Source organism: Leucoraja erinacea, chromosome 14, assembly GCF_028641065.1.
Source record: "Leucoraja erinacea ecotype New England chromosome 14, Leri_hhj_1, whole genome shotgun sequence".
In the NCBI taxonomy this organism is placed as follows: Eukaryota; Metazoa; Chordata; class Chondrichthyes; order Rajiformes; family Rajidae; genus Leucoraja; species Leucoraja erinaceus.
Window position 1 is genome coordinate 17,232,479 of NC_073390.1, and position 27,076 is coordinate 17,259,554.

The 27,076-nt window shown below is 44.4% G+C and overlaps 1 long non-coding RNA gene across 1 annotated transcript; it reads right to left on the reverse strand.

The window, feature by feature from the left end:
* Positions 1-1,291: 1,291 nt before the first annotated feature.
* Positions 1,292-25,997, reverse strand: LOC129703326 (uncharacterized). Its single transcript, XR_008724543.1, has 2 exons — positions 25,912-25,997; positions 1,292-1,816 (listed from the first exon to the last, which is right to left on the reverse strand). It is a non-coding gene; the product is annotated as an uncharacterized LOC129703326 (long non-coding RNA).
* Between the last annotated feature and the right edge of the window lie 1,079 nt (positions 25,998-27,076).

The window sequence follows — 27,076 nt, forward strand, 5'->3', positions numbered from 1 at the left end:
CCCTTCTCAGCTCTCCCTCAGCCCACTGGCTCCATCTCTTCCTTTCTTCTTCTTCCTGCCCCCCCCCCCCCCCCCCCACATCAATCTGAAGAAGGGGTTCGACCCGAAACGTTGCCTATTTCCTTCGCTCCATAGATGCTGCCTCACCTGCTGAGTTTCTCCAGCATTTTTGTCCGTCAGCTTAGCCAATCCCTCTTTAGCCCTCACAAACCCGCCTGTCCTGGCAACATCATTGTGAATCTTTACAGCATCCTCTCTCGCTTAAATCCATCTTTCCTATAGTTCATTAATCCTACCAACAAGCAGAGAGCAATCCTGAACTACTATGTACCTCATTGGCGACCGTCGCATTATCCTTGATCGGACTTTATTGGCTTTATCTAGTACTAAACATCATTCACGTTATGCCCTTCATCATGTATCTGTACATCTGTGGGTAGCTTGATTGTAATCATGTATTGTCTTTCTGCGGACTGGTTAGCACACAACAAAAGCTTTTCACTGTACCTCAGTACATGTGACAATAAACTAAACTAAACTAGTCTGCTCCATGGTATAGTCCTCTATCTATTTCAATATTTTTCATGCTCGCTCTATATATCTCTTCTCTCTCTCTCTCTCTCTCATCATATATAACTCTCTCTTCTCTCTTTTCCCACTATTTCTATCCTTCTCTAAATATCCAGCTATCCCTCACATATATAATATAGCGGACCTTGGTTTGATTTTGTTCTGTTTTTTCATGTAAAGCAAGACACTTAGCAGCAGTCTGTAATCAGGCATTCTATAGCCTGATTGTGAGACCTGCAGGGACACAGAAAGATCAGGCTGCCTGATTTTCTCGCTCAGAAATTGATCATAAGAGTGATTACACAAGCATAACTCCAAAAGGGATTTAGCCGTGGTAGGCTTGACAGACCAATAGAAAAATCATTGCAGGCTCAAAAAAGCCTGATAACAACATCAGACACAGCATGTGCAGTTGTTACAGACTTTTAAAATAATAACCCTTAAATCCTTGAACTTTTATGCATTTTAAATTAACTTCCCTGAAAATGGAATGATAATATCAAATGCTATCAAGAATCCTTTCAGTCCCAGAGAGAAAGAGAAACAAAATGCCACAACTTAAAAGTGAAACCCTTCTGAACCCAATTCCTCATCTGGGTGTCATTTCAAAGATTTCAAAGTCAGTCCACTACTCTTCTTTGTAGTATTCTGATTCAATTATATGTTTTAGTCATGAACAAGAAAAAAACATGAAACAAAAAAACAAATTACATTCAAACTTGCTTTCATCCTTGTTTACTCAGCAGCCTTTTTATGAGTACATCTGTCTTTTAAAGGGAAATAAAAATCAGACTTTCTCTCAGCACCTGCCCCTGAAAATCAGGCAGACTGAAGTCACTGAAGGCTGCCTCTCAGACCCCATAGAAAGCTGTGGTAACAGATTTTTTTTTTGAACAGTTCAAAGGGACCATTTTCCATCTGTGTTTGGTGAAGACTACAGAAACCATGGGGCCATCTGCAAATTCAACTTCATTACTAACACTTGCAATAACAAAGGTGTTATTTTTCAAAGCTGTTCTTTCTCTCTCTCCCGCTTCTCCTGCGGTGGCTGTGCAGATACGGTTCAGAGAAGGTGGGAAACTTCTAAGCGGATAGTTTGCTCCTGGACTTTGCCTCTGTCGGGGAGTCCTTTGAGGGCCTCGTGGTTGCGCCTGTGCAGGGATGTGTGGGATTCTGCCGACAGAGGCCAGGCGTACTTGATCAAGCCTGGCGAGGGTTTCTCTTCATTATTCTTCTTGGAGAGAAGCTGTGAGCGAAAAAGCACAGCAACTATGATGGGGCAGTGCAATTTAACATCAAATAAGTAGGTGGCACTGTGGATCCATGTACTGTATTCCATCGAAAAACACAGTTGCTGCCTGCCCCAACAATGCTACTTATTCTGCTCCTGTCATTCTCTGTTGCAACCTAGCAGGTGTTGGAATCACCATATAGCTTCCCTTCCCTTATCCCTGATATTACATTTTATATTACATTTGGATGTGCCAATGGTCCTGTCTCTCTGCTATCCTCTGCTATCCTTTCGATCAGAACCACTGCATTGTATGAGTCTGTTTCACCTTCTTTCTTTTAGTATAGTTTAGTTCAGTTTAGAGATACATCGCAGAACCTTTGTAGTGTTGGTGGAAAATGGAGCAACCAGAGAAAGGTCACATGGGTTAGAGGAAGAACATACAAACTCCGTGCAGACAGCACCCATAGTCAGGATTGAACCCAGATCTCTGGCGCTGTAAAGCAGCAACTCTACCGCTGTGCCACCGTGCCGCCTCTTTTATTGTTTCTCTTTTTAAAAATAAATCTTCCGACTTGGGCGGTGGGGGTTGGTGGGTAGAGAGAAGGGAGAGGGGAGGGGGGAGGAAGGAGGAGATGGGGGAGGGAGAGAGAATTAACCACAGTAATATACCACAGCCGCCTTTACACATGTTTAAAACGGCCCAACTCAGACAGTGTGATGTGTTTTTCCTCATACATCAAAACTTGGTAAGGAGATGCAACTCTTTGGGGTTTTACTAAATTGCATTGTCAACAATACCGAACAATCATTGCCCCCACACCATAAAATATTCTGCGCATAACAGGCAGAACGAGCCCAGGATTTCTCACCCTATTTGGACTTCTGCTGGACAGGAATTCATGATAAGATAAAAATGGATAAACTCGGTAACTCTTTGGCTGTCAACTGACAGTGTGAGTACCTTCTCACCTGCAGTTCTATCTCTCAGCCAGCAGCAATGTGAAAAGCTGAAACATACAAGGGTACTTCTTTCGTGTTCCTTCCATTTTTGGACTTCATGTGACACTAAATTGCAGCAAATATGATTTTCTGGCTCACAAATTTGGGAAGGAGCCATTTATCTCTGGTGCTACAAGGAAAACCCAATGCGTGTCTGGGCTCTGCACAATTCACCCGCTGAGACCTTGTCCAACTCATTAACGTCCATTAAATGGGGTGAAAGGTGCCAGTTCCATACAATCCCACATGGTTTCCTTAAAATGCACCAGGGAAGCAAAGACAGAATCAGTAAGAGCTAAGAAGTATTTAAAGAGATGGGCAAGTTCTTTATGATGATATGAATATGAATTTAGTACCAATCCCTCCCACTGGTGGATAACTACTTTTGCATCACCCATAGAGAGAGCTTTTAAGGACTAAATATAGGATTCCCAATGGATATTCTTTTATATTTACTGTTATAATGGAAGACGTACATGTCCGGGTGTAGGAGTGGATGGTAAGGCAGGATGTGGAATTCATTCCTTAAGCAGTTATTGGTGTCAACAGGTTAAAACACCATGTGGAGTTGGTTGGCACAGTAGCACAGCGAGGTAGTGCTGCTGCCCCATGGCTCCACAGCTAAAGTTCAATTCTGACATACCGTGCTGTCTGTGTGGAGATTGCAGTTTCTCCCTGTGACCACGTGCTTATCCTCCGGGTGCTCTTGATTCCTCCCACATCCCAAAGACATTTGGGGCAGCACAGTGACGCAGCATTGGAGTTGCTGTCTTACAGTGCCACAGACCGGGATTCGATCCCATCTATGGGTGCTGTTTGTACGATGTTGTGCGTTCTCCCTGTGACACCATGAGTTTCCTCTTGATGATCTGATGTCCGCCCACCCTCTAAAGACGTACAGGCTTGTAGGTTAATTGGCTTCAGTAAAATTGTAAACTGACCCCAGTGTGTAGGTAGGATAGTGCTAGTGTATAGGGTGATCGCTGGTCGGCACGATATCAGTGGGGCGAAAGGCTTGTTTCCGTGCTGTATCGCTAAAGACTAAAAGACACGCAGATTCATAGGTTAATTGACTGTTGTAGATTACCTCTTGTGCAGGTAGAATTGGTGGGAATGTGCAGTCAGGAGTTTACAGGGAAGATAAGTAGATTTCTCAGTGAGCTAGCATGGACTGATGGGACAAATGGCCACTCTCTCTGTTATAAAGAAATGTGGGAAATGTAGATTGGGCAAATAAATTAGTGTGGAGCTCCATGCCAGAAGAGTAATCATCAATAGGGATGGAAAGAGACTATACATCCTATGTCTCTATAATATCAGGAACTAACCCGGTCAAATTGACTGTACTATTGGCAATGCCCCAGCTTTGAATATCTCATCCTTGAGTCCATCTGTCACATTGGACTCCATGGTGAGCAGCAGCAGAATCAATGGGTTACAATGGGGAATCACCCTCTGTGATCTCAAGCCAACCAAACCTCCACTCAGCTGAATCGGGATTTCTAACCTGGAGAATAGGAGGTCATTTAATCTGTTTAATATTTACTTAGTAATTTTAATTTTAATTTTATTTATTTTATTGTTCCTTTGACTATTTACAGGTATTTTATAATGTGTTTCTTTGTCTAGGATATTTATAAAATATTAAACTGCTTCCTAGCTTTAACAGAAAGCAAAATCCATCTCCAGCCTTCCTTCCTTAAAAATGCTACACTGGCTTGCCTTTGAGGTAAAGCTCATTGGCATATAAAATGTCCCTTATAGAATATTTACCATTTAAACATACTTTGTTGGTTAAATTTAACCCACGTGTAAGTCTTCTTGAAATGAATTAAAAGAAAACCAAACAGTAGAGAAACCAACCAGCTGACTTGAAAATTTCATGCATCAAAATCTATTTAACACTATTTTATTTGGTATTATGTTTTAATGCCTCCATCTACACCTGCCCCAGGTGTAAATGACAGAACTTGCTATGAGTTTGATCGCTTACCCAAGGTGTGTTTCTTGGTTTCTTCAGTATTAAAACTGGACTAAAATGAAGAGTGGCACAGTGTGACGCAGCTGTGGAGTTGCTGCCTTACAGCACCAGAGACCCGAGTCGATCCTGACTACGGGTGCTGTCTGTATGGAGTTTGTACATTCTGACTGTGATCATGTGGGTTTTTTCCAGGTGCTCTGGTTTCCAAAGATGTGTAAGTTTGTATGTTGATAGGCTTCTGTAAATTGTCCCTAGTGTGTCGGATGGAACTAGTGAATGGTGATCGCTGGTCGGTGCAGACCTGATGCGCTAAAGGCCCTGTTTCTGTGCTGTACCTCAAAACTAAACTAAACTAAACTACAGGCTCATTTTGCTCAGAGACCTCAAATGTGCTGGTTGACTCCATGGACGTCATGCTTAGTTAGAAAAATAATAATATGGGGTCTCTGGTGTAGTCATAGCACTACACTCGCTTATAAGGAATTGGTTGATTACTGATGCCAGAGCAACAAAATGACACGAGAATGTCAGAGTGGCATACATAATAGAGGCGCTTTACATAATACAGCTCCCCAACAGAAGCAGGCTTATGTGCAGGAAAGAAATGCAGATGATGGGTAACACTGAAGATGGACACTAAATGCAGGCAAAAGGTATAGAAGTGTGAAAACGCACACCAGCAGATTCAGGGACAATTTATTGCCAGCTGTTATCAGGCAATTGAATCATCCTACCACAACCAGAGAGCAGTGCTGAACTACTATCTACCTCTTTAGTGACCCTCGGATTATCCTTGCTCAGACTTTGCTGACTTTACCTCGCACTAAATGTTATTCCCTTATCATGTATCTATACATTGTAAATGGATCAATTGTAATCACGTATTGTCTTTCCGCTGACTGGTTAGCACGCAACAAAAAGCTTTTCACTGTAACTCGATACACATAACAATAAACCAAACTGAACTGAACTGACTGGAGTAAATGAGTTACTCCAACACTTTGTGCCATTTTATAACCTGTACAGTCCACTTGGACAAGTGGCCTGTTTGTGTGTTGCTGACTTGATATAATGGGGTACAAACATTTATTTTCCATATCACAAAAAATCTGAGGATTGAGTTTTACAGGTTTTTTAAATGTCATAATCTTCAGTTACTTTTCCTACTTTTCTGACTTTTGTGAGTAGTGTTCATTTAGTGTTAAAAATTGTTGTGTATCGTGCTTTAACTTGTATGTTAATCATGATGTTTAGTTCTCTTCGAGCATGATGGGAATGAAAGAGACCTGAAACTCTGGTTAGTCCTGGGATTGGAGGCACCAGGTCTTGGCGTAATTGAACAGTTTTGCGGTACCTTGAGGTCTTCCTCAGCTCCGAGATGGTTAAAGCCTGGTGCCAGTGCACACATTCTCTGCATGGTTGTGCTTTTGGGATTTGGCTGGTGGCGAGATATTCATGTTTATGTTGAACATGGCTGGGGCTGGAACAGTTCATTGCAATGCTCGGCTTTCTCCAGGCCCTTCCACCATCATTCTTGTGTAGAGAGGAATACCAGAAATAGGAGGCTGTTCAATTCCTTTGATCTGTTCCATCATTAAACCAGATCAGGACTGCTCTGTTACTTAAGTGGCACTTCCCTGCACTAACCCTATATCTCTCTTAAAATCTGATAATCTGTGCATCTCTGGTCACGAATATAGTCAGCAACCATATCTCCACACCCATTTGGGTGAATACTTTCAAAGATTTAATACTTTCTGGGTGAAAGTACAGATGGCACAGTGGTGTAGTGATAGTGTGGCTGCCTTATAGTGCCAGAGACTCAGTTTCAATCTTAACTACGGGTGCTGCCGGTACGAAGTTTGTACGTTCTCCCTCAAGAGTCAAGAGAGTCAAGAGTCAAGAGTCAATTTAATTGTCATTTGGACCCCTAGAGGTCCAAACGAAATGCCGTTTCTGCAGCCATACATTACACACAAATAGACCCAGACACAACATAATTACAATTTTACATAAACATCCATCACATAGCTGTGATGGAAGGCCAAAAAAAAACTTATCTCTCCACTGCACTCTCCCCCCCCCGATGTCAGAGTCAAAGTCAAAGCCCCCGGCTGGCGATGGCGATTGTCCCGCGGCCATTGAAGCCACGCCGGGTGGTGCGAGGTCGCACACCGGGTCTTGGTGTTGGAGCCCCCGGTGTGCGCTCGCAAGTACCCGCGGCCATTCCAGCCGCGCGGGGCGGTGTAGTGAGGCCCCGCTCCATGAGCTCTTCAACCCCGCAACTCGGGCGGGAGAATTCTCCGTTGCAGGAGCCCCGAAAAGCGGTCTCTCTCCAGGGATCCGCGGGCTCCTGGCGCCGCTGTCCGCAGACCCGCAGCAGCAGCCCCCGACTCAGCAGCGGCATCGGCATCGCAGCAGCAGCAGCAGCAGCAGCAGCAGCGTTCCTCCACCGCTCCGGTCTCGGCCAGCTCCGCGATGGCAACGGTGAGTCGGCACCTGAGTCCCCAGTCTCTTCCTGTTGGAGGCCGCTCCTCGTTGCGGCCTCAACGACAACGGAACCCGACGAGAAAAAGTCGGGTCTCCAGTGCAGGGAGAGATTTTAAAAGTTTCCCCCCCCCCCCACCCCACCCCCACCCCCCCACACACACACACCCCAACAAAAAATAACAAAAACTACATTAAAAACACAGACAGAAAATAATAAAAACGCGGACAGACTGCAGAGGCCGCTGCTGGCCAGAGCCGCGCCGCCTACCTGTGACTGTGTGGGTGATCTCTGGGTGCTCCAGTTTTCTCCCACACTCCAAAACAGTACAGGTTTGTAGGTTTGTTGGCTTCGGTAAAAAAAAAATTGTAAATTGTCCCGCGTGTGTAGGATAGTGCTAGTGTGTGGAGTGTTTGGTGGTCGGCACAGACCTGTTGTGCCGAAAGGCCTGTTTCGGCATTGTATTTCTAAAGTCTGGTCTAAAATCTAGTACCTTCTAATATTTGTCCTGAACACTGGATTTTACAAGTATACCTGAATCATCTGCAAAGAAACAGACTGAATAACCCTTCATAGTTTAACAGACAGATCCACTTGGCAGACTGCATTGCTGCCTGTACCGAGAACAAGGAAAAGAGCATCGGTCATATTCCTTTGAAAAATAAGTTTGATAATTGTGACTTACTGAATAGTGAAAGGCATGGATAGAGTGGATGTGGTGAGGATGTATCCACTAGTGGGAGAGTCAAGGACCAGGGGGCACAGGCTCAGAATAAAAGGACGCACTTTTAAGGGGCTATCGCATTGTGGCGACCTAATCCATGAGTTCAGAAGAATGTCTTCGATCTGCAAGCTCGAGGGCATTCACCTGAAAAACCTCGAGCTCGATCGACCGTCAGCGATGACACCGCGAGCTGGATCGACCGACTGCGCACACACACACTCATCGCAAACGCGGCGGCCAGGGAAAGCAGGGGAGCGCTGTCTGAAATTCACACCCACAATGAAGAGGAAGATAAAAGACGGCTGCACAGTAACGGTAAGTCCTTTAAAGAACGGGGGTTGGAGAGAAGGGGAGAGAGGGGGAGAGATGGAGAGAAGAGGGGGAGATGGAGTGGAGACACTTTTAAGAAGTATAATAAAGTTTAGCGGGCATTTAACCAGGCATGAGAATGGGGATGAGAGGAAAAGGTGCATTAGCCATGATTGAATGGCAGAGTAGACTCGATTGACTGAATAGCCTACTTCTGCTGCTATGATTTATGAACATATGAACTTATGATTCCGTGACAGGATCTTCCCTTATCTGCCTATGAGAACTCTAGCAATTCCCTGAGGCCCACCTGCCGCTATAAAATCAAGTGAGTTGAGGAGCCAAACACATGAAAACACGTTTACTTCATTTTAAGCCAAAGTTGGAACAAATCTGTGACCAACGGTGAAGCTGAAACATTGTACGCGAACTTTAATTTTGAAATTCTTTATTTAGTCATAGAGAAATCGAGCACTGAAACGTGTCCTTTGGCCACCTTGTCCATACTGACCAAGTTGGCATTCTGGGCTAGTCCAATTTGCCTGCATTTGACACATATCCTATCCATGAATCTGTCTTTTAAAGTCATAGTTAAGACAGTTAATATCCCGACAGGCCATTAGAAATGAAAGGGTCTAGAGAGGGCAGAAGGCCACTGGGGGAGACCATGAGAGACGGGAGAAGTGGAGAAGGTGTTCCGATCCGAAACGTCATCCATCGTTTTTCTGTAATTTGTGTCTACCTTTCTAAAGTCATAAATGTATCTGCTTCCATAGTTTCCACCGACTGCTCATCCAGATACAGACTAACCCATGAGTGAAAACGTTGCCTCTGAGGTTCCTCATAAATCCCTCCCTTCTCGCCTTATATTTTTATATTTTGAAATATATATTTAAAGAAAATAAGATACAAACACACAAGAGACTTGTTGGTCTAAATAGTTTAATCTTTAGAATGCCAATAAATTTCCAAAGTTGCTGGAATAATGATGGCAACAAGTTTTGACAATTTTTTAATAGAAAATCCCATGCCATTGTGTTATTTTAGAATTAGTTTTTAATTAATGTCTGATGGATTGGCATAGTTGCTTGTGACAGAAAACTATTTTCATGCCTATTAGTGACTGTGGGAACTTTGAAAGGCTGCACTGTTTTGTCACATCTTAAAATGCCAAATCATAATTTGAATTTGTAAATTAAGATTGCATCTACAGTTCAGAATAGAAAACAAGGCATGATAAATCATAACTGATGATATGATCTGAAGCTGGCAACAGGAAAAATTTCAGGTAGGTTTTTGCCTCATTAAAACGTTCTGATTTTCAACCCCTTCCCCAGTAGATCTGATATTGAAATTGTTAAATTGTTTTCTAGGCGTCCTGGGGTTGCACTCATGAATTACCATAGAACATGGGTAATCTAATTGCTGTGTGAATGCTCCTTCAGATAAAATTGGAATAGACATTTGAGTCTTCCATTTTATCAAAAGTTCAGTAATCCCTTGATTAAAATTGCTGGTAGTTTACATTACAAATGGTTCAGACAGGATTGTTTTCCCCAGAATATTCAATTGAACTTTTACAAATTACAGCATTAACATGGACATTTTATAATGTAGGCGGGCATCTTTTAATTGAAATCATCTTATTTCAATTCATTTGATTGTTTAGCCTTATTGTTCCTTCATCCATTTGCAGGACAGCAGTGGAAATGACGCATTTTAGTTATTTTTTAATAGTTTTAGAGATACAGCGCGGAAACAGGCCCTTCGGCCCACCGAGTCCGTGCCGACCAGCGATCCCTGTACACTAGCACTATCCTATGCACTAGGGACAATTTACAAATTTTACCAAAGCCAAATTAGCCTACAAAGCTGTACATCTTTGGAGAATAGTAAATCACCCAGGGGAAACCCACGTAATCATGGGGAGAATGTACAAACTCCATACAGACAGCAGCCGTAGTCAGGATCGAACCCGAGGCACTAGTGCTGTATGGACGCAACTTAACTGCTGCGCCTTAGCACCATTTCTCAAATATTTTTACCATACTTAAGCTTCCCGATTCACTTTTGCAATGGATAGTGAAAATACCATAGTGGGGTGGTGTCTTGCAATGTATGAATAAATCAAATTATATTCTATTTCATTTAATGGGAGTTTAGGATCTCAAGCAGAATTTTGAGGATTGTATTACTTGTTTCCATTCATTTATTGTGAACAAAATCAATCTGGGTGGGTCATTATAATGTTTGCCCATGGAGTATAAATGCTAACATCATATCAACAACCATTGCATAATCTTTGTACATTGAACAGTACAGTACAGAAATTACCTTTGCACCCCCAATGTTAGTGTCGAACATGATGCCACGTTACATTGATCACATCAGCCTCTACATGATTCATATCTCTCTATTCCCTGCACTTTCATGTGCCTCTCTAAAAGGCTCTTAAATGCCACTATCATATCTGCCTCAACCACTACACATAGCATTGTGTTCCAGGCCCCCACCACTCTCTGTGTAAAAAACTTATTCCTCACATCTCCATTAAACTTTCGCTTGTGACTGTGTGGGTTTTCTCCGGTTGCTCCGGTTTCCTCCACACTCCAAGGACATACAGGTTCATAGGGTAATTTACTTTTACAATTGTCCCTAGAGTGCAGGATAGTATTAGTGTACTAATATCATTGCTGATTGAGCCTGTTTCTCTGCTGTATCTCTAAAGAATCAGTTAAGATGGTTACTTGGAATAAAAATTATAATTATTTTGCCCACCAGGAACTGGGGTTCAGGTTGACTTCTAACAGGCAGCAAACAGTTGAGCGTCATTAATTTCAAAAGGGCACAAAGTGCTGGAGTAACTCAACAGGTCGGGCAGCATCTCTGGATAACACAGAAAGGTGACATTTCAAGTTCGGAACCTTCTTCAGACACAAAACATCATCTATCCATGTTCTCCAGAGATGGTGAAACAAGGAACTATTGTAGAGGAACAAGGAACTATTATAGATGCTGGTTAATACTCAAAAGGGCACAAAGTGCTGGAGTAACTCAACAGGTCGGGCAGCATCTCTGGAGAACACAGAAAGGTCTCAACCTAAAACATCATCCACCCACATTCTCCAGAGATGCTGCATGACCCATTGAGTTACTCCAACACTTTGTGTCATTTTGTGTAAACCAGCATCCTTGTTTAGAATAGAATAGAATAGAATATGTTTATTGTCATTGCACAAAACTGATCAACGAAATTCCATTTGCTTATCCTCTGTTAAAAGAAATACAACACGACACCAGATTTAATCCATTTTTAAGGGTAATAAGGTAATTATAATTACTTCTTTCCCATTTATTGGATTGCTCTTTCTTGCATAATATTATTATTATCTTATTAAGATCACCCAATTTAAATCATTTAATAACAAGGTAATATAAATTATTTTCATTTAATTGCTCTGTCTTGCATAATATTAGAAGTTTTCAAGATAAAATATCTCTATAATTATAAAACGCTGATGTGTGTGTGTGGATGTGTGTGTGCGTGCGTGCGTGCATGCGTGCGTGTGTGTGTGTGTTTGTGTGTGTGTGTGTGACGCACTAACGATAAAATGGTTACATATTCCTGTAGAGTTTTATCTCGTGGATTCAGAAATTGTCTTACCTGAAAAATTCATGCATTATTTCTCGAGATTTATGAAAATGTTCACAAATCTGAAATATCTGAAAACGAGCTGATTACGACACAATGGGTCTGCTCCGCACTGTTTTCTATGAGCGGCGAGTGACGTCACCCCCCCCTCGACTTGCAGTCCTTTTATTGCCCCTCGCCCGCTCGCTCAGCATGGCTCCACCCACTCACCATGAGCCCGCCCACTCGCTGTGAGCCCGTGGCTCCACCTGCTCGTGGTGGGCCCGCCCGCTCGCTGTGGCCCCACCTGCTCGCAGTCCGCCCGAGGCCCTCTCTCTGTCTCTGCCCTAGAGCGCCCCCCTCGCTCGCGTCCTCGGGTCCATGACCGCTCGCCCGCTGTCTCTGCCCTCTCTCCCTCTATCTGTCTCTGCCCCCTCTCTCTCTCTGTGTCTCTGCCCTCTCTCTCTCTCTCTGTCTCTGCCCTCTCTCTCTCTCTGTCTCTGCCCTCTCTCTCTCCCTCTCTCTCTCTCTCTCCTTGTCTCTCTCTCTCTCTCTCTCTCTCTCTCTCTCTCTCTCTCCTCTCCTCTCTCTCTCTCCCTCTCTCTCTCTCTCTCTCTCTCTCTCCTTGTCTCTCTCCCTCTCTCTCTCTCCCCCTCTCTCTTCTTCCTCTCTCTCTCTCTCTCTGTATCTGCCCTCTCTCTCTCCCTTTCTCTGCCCTCTCTCTCTCTCTCTATCCCTCCTCCCCTCCACCCTCTCTAGCCTCGCCTGCGCAGTTGGGAGCTATGCGAGAGTGGATAGGGCGGGGGATGAGGTAAAAGGAACGAGTGAGTAATATTATATAATATCAAGGTGGGGGGGGGAGTTAGTGTGTGCGTGTGGGGGGTGGTTAGTGTGTGTCTGTGTGGGGGGTGGTTAGTGTGTGTGACGTCGCAGGCCGCCCCCGGCCCCCCCCGCAAATATGCGATGAGGGGACGGGACCTAACGGGTCCCCTTTAGTCAAGTAACAATTAAAATGCAGAGGTTACAAACACATTAGTAAGCATTTCAATTCTGAAAAAACTATAATAACTTGGATTTTACATTTATTGTTTAAGGCATCACCGGAATGCTTCTGCACCATTCATTTCTTACAGATCACTAGCAGCTTTCTATTACACTTTAAATATTTTATATAGTACAAAGGGAATGGATTTTTCAAATGGTTAAAGAACACATCATTTTTAAGCAGAGCAGCGTTTCACAGAATCTGTCAGCACTTAGTCCGTAGAATTTAAAGCTATTGTTTTCTTTGTCAAATCATCTCATCACCAGCTTTCAATCTAAGAATCAGCCTTTAAATCAACCAACATACCCTACTGTGGTTACTGAAGTGCTCTCTGCTGAGGAGGTTCATAGGAAAGAAATAGGTTGGAGGGAGGGAAGAAATAAAATGTGAGCACTTACACCATCCCACTGTAGCCACCTCTTCATAAGGATTTCGCACTTCATCCTAATGATATCTACAGACCATTACGCAGAGAATCAAACAACCTGATGGTATTGGCAGCCCAAAGGAGAAAGATATATGCAAGAAAACCATGGTGCACCGTGTGTTGTAAGGACTACAATGATAAAGGTACATTTGCATTACTTTATATTAACTGTTTTTCCTTTGATGAGCAGAGCAGAAATGATTCTAATGGGGCTGTCCCTCTACGAGCTAATTCAATAGTTCTACCGAGTTTCCCCCGAATCGAACTGGGAGAATTACGGTAGTAGCCGCTCGTAGGTACTCGGGGCTCCCGTGGACATTTTTCAACATATTGAAAAATCTTCACGAGTCTTCACAAGCTTACCGCGTTTCCCGGGTACCTGCCCTTAGCGTTACGAGCCGCTAAGAGGTGACCCGAGCTCCGACATACCCGCTACATACATTCTACATGCTTACCACGAGTTTGTTTTACTTTAAACTCGGGAGAGCTCTTGAATTAGCTCGTACAGTGGGACAGCCCCTTAATGCTTTACATGGTAGGATACATGGACTTGCACACTCATGTGATGAAGCTATTACTCTAACACTGATAATAGTGACCGACAGGTTCAAGGTCCGATCTTGGAAGCATACTGATCAATATCATAAAATCATAATATCATATTATCATACTGATAGATTTTTATGGACTATATTTTACATCGGTAATTTAAGAAAGGTTACAGTAGCGGTTTGAAGTTTCATACGTCTGTTGAGATACAGCGCACTGCCTTTGCCCTGATCAGGTAGGTCGTAGGTATAGTCTTGTGATCCTCACATATTTTCTTATCACAGAAAAAGTAGCCATTCAGCCCATCGTGCCTATGTGTTCTCAGGACATTCCCATTCCCTCATTTATTTCCCTGAAACTGATTCTTGTGATCCAGGCAAAATTCCAACAGCGACGCGATACGCAAAAAGTCAAACACACCGCTTCCGCCTCTGACCAAGTGGACAGATTGTCCACCTGCAAACGGCAAAAGGCTACGACCGGCTGGGAGTCATTCAAGGAACTACTCCTGAGCCGCGCTCTTACCTGGTCATTGTTGATGATGGCACCCACAGACGTACCCAACAACACCTTCGGCTGGTCAATGAGCCAGTGCCGCCTCGACTATCCTGGCTACACAGCTGTGTCTCCTCCACGGTCCAACAGTTCCAGTCCCACTGTCCCACAACTGCCTGCTGACCCCGGTCCAGAAGCTTTGCCCGCTGCTTCGCCTCCCCGGCTGCTGCTGAGATCTCCATCCTCACCCTCAACACCGGTCCGACCTGCAGTATCACTCCCTTCTCCTATTTAATCTCCAGTGAAGGGCGAAAATGGTGGGTACTGTACGTGCACGGGTTGCGTCTGCAAGCCACATCCAAAGTACAAGGACTGTGTTAAGTAAAGTGCACACCCCTCATATTGGTGTTTTTCTATATACTCCACTATATGCTTGTTTAATTATGATTGGCTTCTTTAAAGGAAGGATGAAGATCTACCACATTAATTTCTGTCAATATAACCTTCACCACATATATTATGCATGATACACATTCCACTGTGTAATGCAGTCCGGGATTTGAGTAGGAATGCAGCCACTGATAACAGCCTGCTCGTCCCTTAGTTTGGTCTGTAAGACGATGCGTTGAATGTAACAGTATGTATTTTTCTATCTGCATGGGTTTTAATAAATGCTTTGTGGTTCACCTAATACTTTGAAATGGTGTGATTACAAAACACGATGTTTTCAAAGTCCACAGTGAGATTTACTGACCTGCAACATTGTCCCAATTTTTCTGGGTCAATTGCAAACAAATAACTGCTGCAATGCAAATCTAATTACCTCAAAATTCATGGGGAAAGTGTTGAGGCATACAAGATTAGAGTTTTCCGATTGGCTGAACCATTGACCTTGTATTTTCTTATTGAAGTAAGTTTGCAGCAGACAACTGTAAAATTGGTGGTGTCAGACAGTGAAAATGGTTATCACAAAATCCAGTGGGATCTTGATCAACTGGGCAACTAGGCAGAGGAATCGCTAATGGAGTTAAATTTAGATAGGTGTTAGGTGCTGTATTTGAGCAAGTCAAATAAGGGCAGGACCTTCACAGTGAGTGGAAGGGCCCTGAGGACCTCTGTGGAACAAGTGCATAGTTCCCTGACAGTGGCATCACAAGCAGATATGGTTGAAGATATGGTTGAAGAAGGCTTTTAGCACACTGGCCTTCATCAGAGTGAATTGAGTATAGAAGTTGGGACATCGTTTTGCAATTGTCCAAGTCATGGAGTATTGTGTTCAGCTTCGATCATCCTGCTCTTGGAAATATGCCATTAAGCTGGAAAGTGTGGAAAGTACAGTGAAGATTAAAGTGGATGGTGCCAAGACGTGAGGTCCAAGCTATAGGGAGAGTTTGGGCAGGCTAATACAGTTACATGGATAGGAAAACTTTAATGGTATATGGGCCAAATACAGGTAAATGGGAGTAACTTTAGATGGAACATGTTAGTTTGCATGGATGAACTAAGCGGTGTTGTATCTCTATGACTTTATGAAAAATTATTTTGCTTGAATGTGGGAAGAATGTGGGATGTCAGGTGTTACGAGGTGAAGGCAGGAGAATTGGGTTAGGAGGGAGAGATAGATCAGCCACGATTGAATGGCAGAGCAAACTTGATGGGACAAATGACCTAATTCTGCTTAGGGTCATAGAGTGACTCAGTGTCAGTGACAGCAGTCACATAATTTCAGGTGATTCAAATGACTCCAATTTCTCTTATATCTTGCACAACACCTCCTCTATAAGGTAGACAAATTACTGGAGAAACTCAGCGGGCGCGGCAGCATCTATGAAGCGAAGGAAATAGGCAACGTTTCAGGCCGAAACCCTTCTTCAGACTGATACATCAGATTAGAGACTAAATAGTTAACGAGGTGATTGTCACAAACTCAGAGTATCTCAATGAAACCTTAGCCCTGAAACTACACAGTCTTCCCACCTTCCAATGTAAATTCAACAGTAATCACAGAAACACACAGAGAAATGTGATCAATGGTGTGCTAAATGCTGTTTCATTGTTAGCAGTGATTCTCTACATTATATAACATTTTATATTATCTACTGCCATTAAATGCATTAGATATATTCAAATGGTTCTAAGATATCTCTAAGAAGGGTCTCGATCCGAAATATCACCCATTCCTTTCTCCAGAGATGCTGCCTGTCTCACTGAGTTACTCAAGCATTTTGTGTCTATCTCAGATATATTTTTTGATTGATGCAAGTCCGACTCATATTCTGGAATATTCATGGTGGGAGATTAAAAGATGCTCAGCAGAAATTATTAATTTTTTTTACTTCAGTGCATACTTTTTATTTTACTGCCAATATGATATTGGCTTTATTTTTCATTTTAACTATTACAAGAAAAAAGGCAAAGAGCTTAATATAATAATGAGAGTGATTCACCAAGATATTATCAGTAAGTAATCAACATTGGAGGAATGCATTCCACATTTAGGACATAAAAAATGCCTATTCAGAATTTGAAATAACTCGATAATCGGTTTTTACCAAGGAGTCTATTACTTGTCACATTTTATAAAGTTTGCTGTGAATTATTTAAGTGAAAACTCAAATTAAATGGAACTATTTTCCCCTTGAGTGTGTCTCTATTTCCCTTGTGCGTGCTCATGAGAACAAGGATCTTCTTTCCATGGTGTAATTTCCTTTTCAATAGGATTACTCATAACATTTGGAGCATTTTGAAATAAAATACACTGGATTAGATAGTGTTTCATTGTTGCCCTGTAGAGGTTGACTATCTGTGGATCTGTGGAATTCTCCGCCACAGAAGGTAGTTGAGGCCAGTTCATTGGCTATATTTAAGAGGGAGTTAGATGTGGCCCTTGTGGCTAAAGGGATCATGGGGTATGGAGAGAAGGCAGGTACAGGATACTGAGTTGGATGATCAGCCATGATCATATTGAATGGCGGTGCAGGCTCGAAGGGCTGAATGGCCTACTTCTGCACCTATTTTATATGTTTCTATGACTACTTAGCTACTGCCTTCTGCTGCCAATGCACCATCAACCAACTCTGGCATGTATCTTGTTATTGACTCCAGTGTCAGCTCCAGAATGAACAGACCTGAAGGAGTCAGCATTGCATTTGACCTAAATGGAGAACCCATTCATTTAAGATGCAAAATGCTCGAGTAACTCAATGGTTCAAGCAGCATCTTTGGAGAACAAATTGGAGGAACAACACCTAATGTTTTACTTTGGCAGCTTACAGCCCAGTAGTGTGAATATTTATTTCTCTAATTTAAAGTAACCTCTACATTTCTTCTCCCTGCCCTTCCCCCACGCTAGTATTCCTGTCCGTTCCACTGTTTGCATCCATATACTGCTTTGTTATCACCTCTTCCACAGGCAAAAGGTGGCCCATTGTGGGCTCCACCTTTCCTTAGTCATCGGTGCCGGCTCTGATTTGTTCTGAATCTTTTCATGCTTCGAACTTCCCTTACCCCTGACTCTGGGTCTGAAGAAGGGTTTCGACCCAAAACATCACTTATTTTGTTTCGCCAAACATGCTGCCTAACCCGCTGAGTTACTCCAAAATGTTGTGTCTATCTCTGGTATAAACCAGAATCTGCAGTTTCTTCCTACACTCCTGCCCATTAATTTAAACCTCATTAAAACAATAGATCCAACACAGTGGCACAACTGGTTGAGCTGCCACCACACAACACCAGAGACCCAGGTTCAATCCTGACCTTAGCTGCTGCTGTGTGGAGTTTGCACATTCTCCCTATCACCACATGGAATTCCGCTGGGTTTTCTGGTAGGTGCACAACTCATCCGAAAGCCTTGGGAATCAGACACTTTATTTGGACATTTTCGGATTTCCCCTGGAAGGTCCAAGCGTAGATTATAGCGCGGGCGTGAAAAGTCTGCAGCTGCCTCCTCCCCATAGAATCATTGCATAAATGTTAGTCAGTTAGTTTGGAGGGATTTTATGTGGTGGTGGTGGTGTAGGGGTGAAGGGGGAAACTTTAATTCTTAGTCCCCTACCTACCTGGTCGGCGACTCCCAACCTCGCGGAGCTGGGGGCTCCATCCGGCCGCGGGCGGCGCCGGTTGTAGCTCCGACCCCGGCAACTCTACCCCTGGCTGCGAGGCGCCCCAAATCCAGCGGGGCCCGCGGCCGGACGTCCCAGCTCCGAGAATGTCGGGAGTCGGCGGCGTCGCAGCCAAAGATCCTAGAGGAGCTCCGCTATAGGATCTTTGGTCGCAGCGCTGGGATACCAGCGGGGTGCGGGCAATGCCTTACCGGGTCGCCGTGCGGCAAGCTCCGGAACGCTGTGGCCGCCTTCTTCCAACATTCGCGGAGCGTCGCTGGATTTGGAGCCGCGGAGCTGGGGGCTCCGTCCGGCCGCGGGCGGCGCCGGTTGGAGCTCCGACCCCGGCAACTCTACCCCTGGCTGCGCCTCCAAATCCAGCGACGCTCCCGCGATGTTGTGTGTCGGCGGCCACAGCGCTCCGGAGCTTGGCATTGCCCGCATCCCAGCGCTGCGACGTCGCCGACTCCCGACATTCGCGGAGCTGGGGCGTCCGGCCGCGGGCCGCGCTGGATTTGGAGCGCCTCGCAGCCAGGGGTAGAGTTGCCGGGGTCGGAGCTACAACTGGCGCCGCCCGCGGCCAGACCGGCCACAGCGCTGCGGAGCTTACTGCACAGCGACCCGGTAAGGCATTGACCGCTCCCCGCCTCTCCGACCAGGTAGGGGACTAAGAATTAAAGTTTACCCCTTCACCCCCTTCACATAAAAGCCCTCCAAACTAACTGACTAACATTTAAGCAATGATTTACAGATGTTTAAGCGTCTCCCGGTCTCCAGGGAGGAGGCAGCCGCTACAGTAGTACAGACCTGGGTTGACCGTGGGTCGTTTTGGGTCAGGTTTGGCGCCAAACGCGAGCTTTGGTGCGCAGACGACATCCGGAAAAAATGGCCGGTTTTCGGAGCTTTTCGGTTTCTGGAACACCGGATAAAAGGTTGTGCACCTGTATCCTCTCACATCAAAAAGGCATGCAGGTTTGTAGTTTAATTGGCCTCTGTAAACTTGCCACTCGTGGATGAGAACGTGGATAACATAGAACTAAGGATAACATGAGCAGGTGATTGATGGTCGGCATGGGATCGGTGTGCAAAACGTCCCTGTTTCCATGCTGCATCTCTAAATATAAAAATGAAAAACTAGGTTTTGTTGTTATTTTTCTTTATTTTACTGTATGTTTATGTTTTCAATTTATGTTGTTCACCAAATTTGTTATGATTTATTTTTTAATTACTTTTACAACCAAAACAAAGTCCCTTCCATTGACTCCATTTACACATCACGCTGCCTTGGCAAGGCCACCAGCATAACCAAGGACCAGTCCCACTCTCACTCACTCACCTCACCAAGGACGACATTCCCTCTTCTCCACTCTCCCATCAGATAAGAGATACAGAACTATGAAAACATATACCTCCAGATTCAGGGACAATTTCGGCCTAGCTGTGATCAGACAACTGAACAATCCTATACAACTAGAGAGTAGCCCTAAGTTTCCATTTACTTCATTGTGTTAATACTGGCCAAATTAAAGACACCATAAAATGGAGGATCCCTGCATTTGTCAGAATTGCTTAAACATTGTCAGCTGAAATGTACAGGCTTTGAACGGCGCCAGCCAGTCTAGGCTCAGTCTGGTATGCAGGATGGAGACAGGTCCAGGTGTTCTTCTTGTTTCTCCTAAATTGATAAAATGTATAGCAGTTTTGCAAACGAACCTTAAATGCATCATTTCGATTGGATCGCTGATGATTGTTCAAACTGTTGAGCCTTGGAGAAACTGTTTGAATATAATGGGCACATGTTTCAATGTTTATTCTTGTTTGCTTCCTTCTAGAACTTTCTTTCAAATACATTGTATTAGTCACTGTATTATTGGGTTAGGGAAATGTCTATCATATACTGTTTTAATCAATATCTGTTATTGGACTGTAAAGAAACCACCCCCGTATGGTTCGGCCCCTCAAGGTTTGGGGACCTATAAAAGGTAACTCCCACGAGGTCCTGTGTTGATCTTCTGGAAGAAAGCTTTGGACTGTGTGACCTTTTGGAGTGACTCTGCTTGCACAAGGCTCGGAGGGTTTGGCCAAGCAGATACAAGAATCAAACCCGCGATGGTTAGGTATAGTAGTAGGGAACTGTTATTGTATGTTTCCAATATAAATTTTAGATGTGCAAGTGCTTGACTCAGTATTTTATTGGCTGAAACTAGACTGGAGGAAGCTTAGAATGAGCTATTTACATTTGGAGAACCTTGGACTATCTTTAATCGGACTTTATCTTGCACTAAGCATTGTAACCTTTATCCTGTATCTGTACAGTGTGGCAGCTTGATTGTAATCATGTATTGTCTTTCCGCTAACTCTATCGAACGCAACAAAAAAGCTTTTCACTGAACCTCAGTTCACATGACAATTAACTAAACTAAACTTAACCAAACTAAACTAAATGTGCATTCCAGTGCATTATTTTAATATTTTTTCAACTGCTTTTAATTATTATTGAATATCAGAGGCATTTGAAAAGAATGAAAAATTCTTTGCCAAATTTTCTTGTCAAAGTCTCTGAAATGTGGGGACCTTAGACTCTGTCTCTGGTGGTCTGGTTGTCACTCACAGCCCAATAGTCAATGGGGTTTAAGTTCACCTCAGTCCATTCCATGGGGGTTCAACCTAATAACTGTGGCTGAAGTGGGGAGAACAGGTCAGATTGAGCATGATACAGCACATTATTTCTATTCTTGGAAACATTTCAAACACTTTTGTTTCAATCTCTTTATGACTGTTGGTTAACTAGTTTAGTTTAGTTTAGAGGTACAGCATGGAAACAGGCCTTTGGCTCACCAGCGAGTCTGTGCCGACCAGTGATGCCCATGCACCAACACTATCCTACACGCACGCAATAGGGACAATTTTTATCAAAACCAATTCAGCTATAAACCTGTACATTTTTGTAGTGTGGGAGGAAACCAGAGCACCCGGAGAAAACCCACGCAATCGCGGGAGAATGTACAAACACAGTCAGCACCCATAGTCAGGATCAAACTGGATCTCTAGTGCTGCAAGGCAGCAACTCTACTGCTGCGCCACCGTGCCAACCCACGCTGAAATGCCTCAATATACAATATACGTTTTGATGATAGACGGATCATGTATAATTGTCTATAAATCATTCGGATATAAATACTTTCACATTTTAGAATCTGCTACAAAAACCTCCTATTTCAGCCTCCCTACAGGGGCACTATAAGAGTGGCAGATAATTCCCATCATCTGACTAAAGGTCGCCAAATTTCTGCCACAACTATTCCAAGGAAATAAAGATGCAAAGTGCTGGAGTAACTCAATGGGTCAGGCAGTATCTCTGGAGAACATGGATAGGTGACGTTTCAGGATGGTGGGGGAGGGAGGTGGCAGGGAAGAAAGTTGGAAGAGTGGAGGGACAGGACAGAGTCTTGCAAGTGATAGGTAGATACAGGTAAGGGAGGGTTTTAATTGTTGGACAAAGGCCAGAGGTACGAAGACAAAATGGGATAATGCTAGAAGAGCTGTGAAACGTGAAGCCAGAGGAAGGAATGTAGATGGAGGAAGGGAGAGGGCAGTGATGGGCACAAATCCAGATCGGGCACAGGGAAGAGATGGTGGCCGATTAAAAAGAATGGTGGTTGGGTATCAGGGGCAGGGGGGATGGATGGGGGGGGGGGGGGGGGGGGGGGGGGGGGGGGGGGGGGGGAAGGGTTTGCCTAGATAACTAAAATTGGGAAATCTATTGTTGGGTTGTAAGCTACCCATGCACAATATGAGGTGCAGCTACTCGAGTTTGTGTGTGGCCTCACTTTAGAAATGGAGGAGGTCCAGGACAGAAAGGTCAGTATGGAAATGGGAAGAGGGTTAGCAACCATGAGATCTAGCAGCCCTTGCGGACTGAGCGCAAGTTCAGTGAAACAGCAGATAGATAAATTTAAAGTTTTGTTCAGAGATACAGCATGGAAACAGTCCTTTTGGCCCACAAAGTCCATGCCGACTATTAATCACCTATTCGCACTAATTCTATTACCCCACTTTCTTAACTACTCCCTACAAGTTCGGGGCAATTTTATAGAGGCCAATTAATTCACAAACCAGCACATCTTAGGGATGTGGGAGAAAACCGGAACACCTGGAGGAAACCATGCGGAGGTCATGGGGAGAATGTAAAAACTCCACACTGACAGCACCCAAGGTCAGGATCAAACCCAGTTCTCTGGCATCACATGGCAGCAGCTACACCAGCTGCGCCACTGTGCTGTCTCATGTTTGATGGATATTTGAAATTGTTCTCAACCTTGCTTTTGTATTAATGTATGTGGCAGTGATCTATGAAAGGATGGGCCTACATATTTTTCTGGGACACTGAAATGTGTACCTTTAAAGTTTTCCCCACAGAATTTACTTTCACACCACTACTAAGTAAAACAACTGGAATTAATCCAAAAGCAAACATAAAGAATATAATGAAAATCTGATTAAACAGTCTTTTTGGCCCACAAAGTCCATGCCGACTATTAATCACCTATTCGCACTAATTCGAATTATTTCCTCTAACACAGTGCATGGCAAAATTAGAATGAAATATATGCTGACTTTCAAGATCTAGATGCATTTAAACATTACTAGACTAAGTGGGACCCTAGGGTCCTATGTTCACACGGGAGGGCTGGTCCCCCAATGCAATATTCCACCCCTCCACCAATTCCAATATTGGTGGCCAGTGGGTGGGGGGGCTTTCTGGAGCGCTAGTATGAGTGTTGTGGGCCGAAGGGACGGGTTTCCAGAGGGCTAGTATGGACATTGTGGGCCGAATGGATTCTTGGGCTGGCAGCTCAGTCACTCAGGTCAGGTGGGCTGGCAGTTCAGTCATTCAGGCCTGGTAGGCTGGCTGCTCAACTACTCAGGCCTGGTAGGCTGGTGGGCTGGCAGCTCAGTCACTCAGGTCTGGTGGGCTGACAGCTCACTCACTCAGGGCTGGTGGGATGGCAGCTCAGTCACTCAGGTCTGGTGGGCTGACAGCTCACTCACTCAGGACTGGTGGGCTGGCAGATCAGTCACTCAGAGTTGGTGGGCTGGCAGTTCACTCACAGCTATTCCTTGAAATTCCATTTCAAGCAGAGTGCAGGCCACTAAATTTAATTTCATAGCATTTCAAGCAAAGTGTAGGCCACCAAATTCAATTTCATAGCATTGCAAGCAGAGTGCAGGCCACCAAATTCAATTTCATAGCATTCCAAGCAGAGTGCAGGCTACCAAATTGAATTTCATAGCATTCCAAGCAGAATGCAGGCCATCAAATTCAATTTCATAGCATTCCAAGCAGAGTGCAGGCCGCCAAATTCAATTTCATAGCATTCCAAGCAGAGTGCAGGCCACCAAATTAAATTTCATAGCATTCCAAGCAGAGTGCAGGCCAACAAATTCATTTTCATAGCATTCTGAACAGAGTGCAGGCCACCAAATTCAATTTCATACCATTCCAAGCAGAGTGCAGGCCACCAAATTGTATTTCATAGCATTTCAAGCAGAGTGCAGACCACCAAATTGCCAAACAACTCATTGCATTGTCATTAAGGGCTAACAAATCATTCATTGCAAGTACATTTGGCAGCAGACTCACAGTTCAGTTGATTCACAGCTTAGAATCACAGTTGTGGACGCTCCCTCACGATCTTCCAGAATGACTGACTCATGTCCAGGCATCCGGGGTTTTATAGTCCTGCCCCCCCGGAAGGGGCATGACCTTCATTGTGGTGATTGACAGACGAGAGGACCCATCAGCAGATCTCAAGATTTTTTAAACACTCATAACTTTTTAATCGATTGGAAAAATCCTCGGGGCTGCCTCAGCAGAGGAGAACTGTGAGTAAGATGGCCAAAAATCATAGTGACATATGGTAGCATTTTTTCTAGAATCAATATACAGCGCAGAGAAGAAATGGTCAAGATGAGACTTTTAGTTATATAAATATTACTCTGCTGGTAATATTAAATGAAATCTCCCTGAATCTGTTTATGACGTTAGGGTAAAAATCATCCCTAGGTGGTCTGCGAATTTGGCAAGTCACATTTGGAAAATGCATTCTGAATGTAGCCAGTGTAAAGAGTCTCTTCCCAAAACGTCACCCCTTCCTTCTATCTAGAGATGCTGCCTGTCCTGCTGAGTTACTCCAGCATTTTGTGTCTATCCTATTTGTTTGTGATATGTGTTTAGAAAAACACTCTGTTTCTGACTATCCAACGCACTTTACCTATTACAACACCATCATCTGATTCTTGAACCAACCAAAGGTCATGGTGGCGCAGCCTTACAGTCAATGCAGTGCTGGAGACCCGGGTTCAATCCCGACTAAGGGTTCTGTCTGTATGGCGTTTGTACATTCTCCCCAAGACTTGTATGGGTTTTCTCCAAGATCTTTGGTTTCCTCCCACACTCCAAAGATGTACAGGTTTGTAGGTTAATTGGCTTGGTAAATGGAAAAAAAAAAATTGTCCCTAGTGTGTGTAGGATGGTGTTAATGTGTGGGGATCGCTGGTCGGCATGGATGCAGTGGGCCGTAAGGCCTGTTTCCAAGCTGTATCTATAAACTAAAATTCTCCAACATTTTTAAGTTCTGCGACAAGTTGAAGGGTTAAAAAAATATTTGTCTACATCGGCAATGTATCTATCAGGCAGCATATTATTAAACTGTAAACGGCACCTCTGCATGTGCCTTGGGTTATGGCAGGTCAATGGTGCACAAAACATCTAACAATGTTTGAAAAGAAAAAGATAAATACTTCATGTACAGACCCTGCAGCATTGCATCATGATTCAGTTCGAACTTGTACTTAATCATTTCTTTGGAGGTTTTTACCCCCCCTTCTTTTTTAAAGGCGTTGAATTGATTTGGTATTAAATCCTAAAGATTAGGTGAGTTGTGATTCAAGTTTAACAAATGAATGAGTTTAAATGTGAACAGGTTTACTTGAACTGGAGCAAGTTTCAGAGTTTGTTTGCTCGCTTTGTCTCAGTATTCATCAAGGTATTGAAGCAAAAAGATGCAAAATGCTGGAGTAACTCAATGGGACAGGCTGCATCTCTGGAGGATGTGGATAGGTGTTGTTTCTTGAGACCCTTCTTCAGACTGAAAGCCAGGGAAGAGAGAAACTAAGGTATGAAAAGGTACAAAGAATCTTTGGGAAATGTTACTCCAGCATTTAATGTTAGTACAGTGTTAATCCATCCGCTGACGGGGACTTCCTACGCTTCGCCCACTGACCCGGCCTCCAACATTGACTCTACCGACCCTCGACACTCCACCGTCCTCCAGCAGGCCGCAGCCGTCACCTTACCTGAGTCCTAGGCTCAGCACCGGGCCTAAAGTCACCACGCTGCAGACTCTCACACCACGAGGTCTGACTCTGCTGGGTCCTAGTGCTCCCCTCCTTAACACAGGGAACCCCAGTGGCCATTCCGCTGGGACTTCCCCTTCCCCCTTAAATCATGTGACCCCAGCTCCTCCCCACCCACACTATAGTCCTCATACCCCCCTCCTCCCTGACCACTCACCACCCTCCTACCAGACATTGCCTCGGCCTTCGTCCACTCACCTGCCTTCCTCCGGCCCCAACCCTCATCCTTGCCTCTCTGATACCGAATAGTCTATCCTCAGCAGAGGCATCACCTTTGGTCCCCTCCGTCCTCAATGAGTTCCGCCTCCGCCATGATGTGGAGCTCTTCTTCCGTTGCCTCCGCTTTAAAGCGTTTTTCCATAGGAAGGAGTCCTCGCCCCCCAGTGATGACCCCTTCTCCTGTCTCCAACGGACCCCTCCTCTTGGAATCCCCCTCATGACCATCTACCTGCTTTAGACCTTTTTATTTTAAACTGCCAGCGGGACATCAACCGCCTCAACTTCTCCACTCCCCTTTCTCATTCTAACGTCTCCCCCCCTGAACATACAGCCCTCCACTCATGCTGCAACAACTCAGACTGGGTGATCAAACCTGCCGAAAAGGGAGGTGCCGTGGTAGTCTGGTGCGCTGATCTCTACAAGTCTGAGGCCAGTACACAACTCTCAGACACCTCCTCCGACATATCCTTGGACCATGACCCCACAGACGAGCACCAGGTCATTATCACAAACACTATCCCTGACTTCATCACTTCCAGCTCCCTGCCCTCCCAAGCCTCAAAGCTCATCGTTCCCCAGCCCCACACGGCCCGATTTTACCTTTTCCCCAAAACCACAAACCTGACTGTCTTGGCAGACCCATTGTTTCTGCTTGTTCGTAACCCACCGGACTTATTTCCACATACCTCAACTCCATCCTATCCCCCCTGGTTAAATCGCACCCTGCCTATGTCCAAGACTGCTCACACGCTCTTCGTATCCTCCAGGACTTCCGTTTTCTAGGCCCCCATTCCCTCATCTTCACCATTGATGTCCAGTCACTCTACACCTCTACCCCCCACCAGGAGGGTCTTAAATCCCTCAGTTTCTTCTTCAACATCAGAAC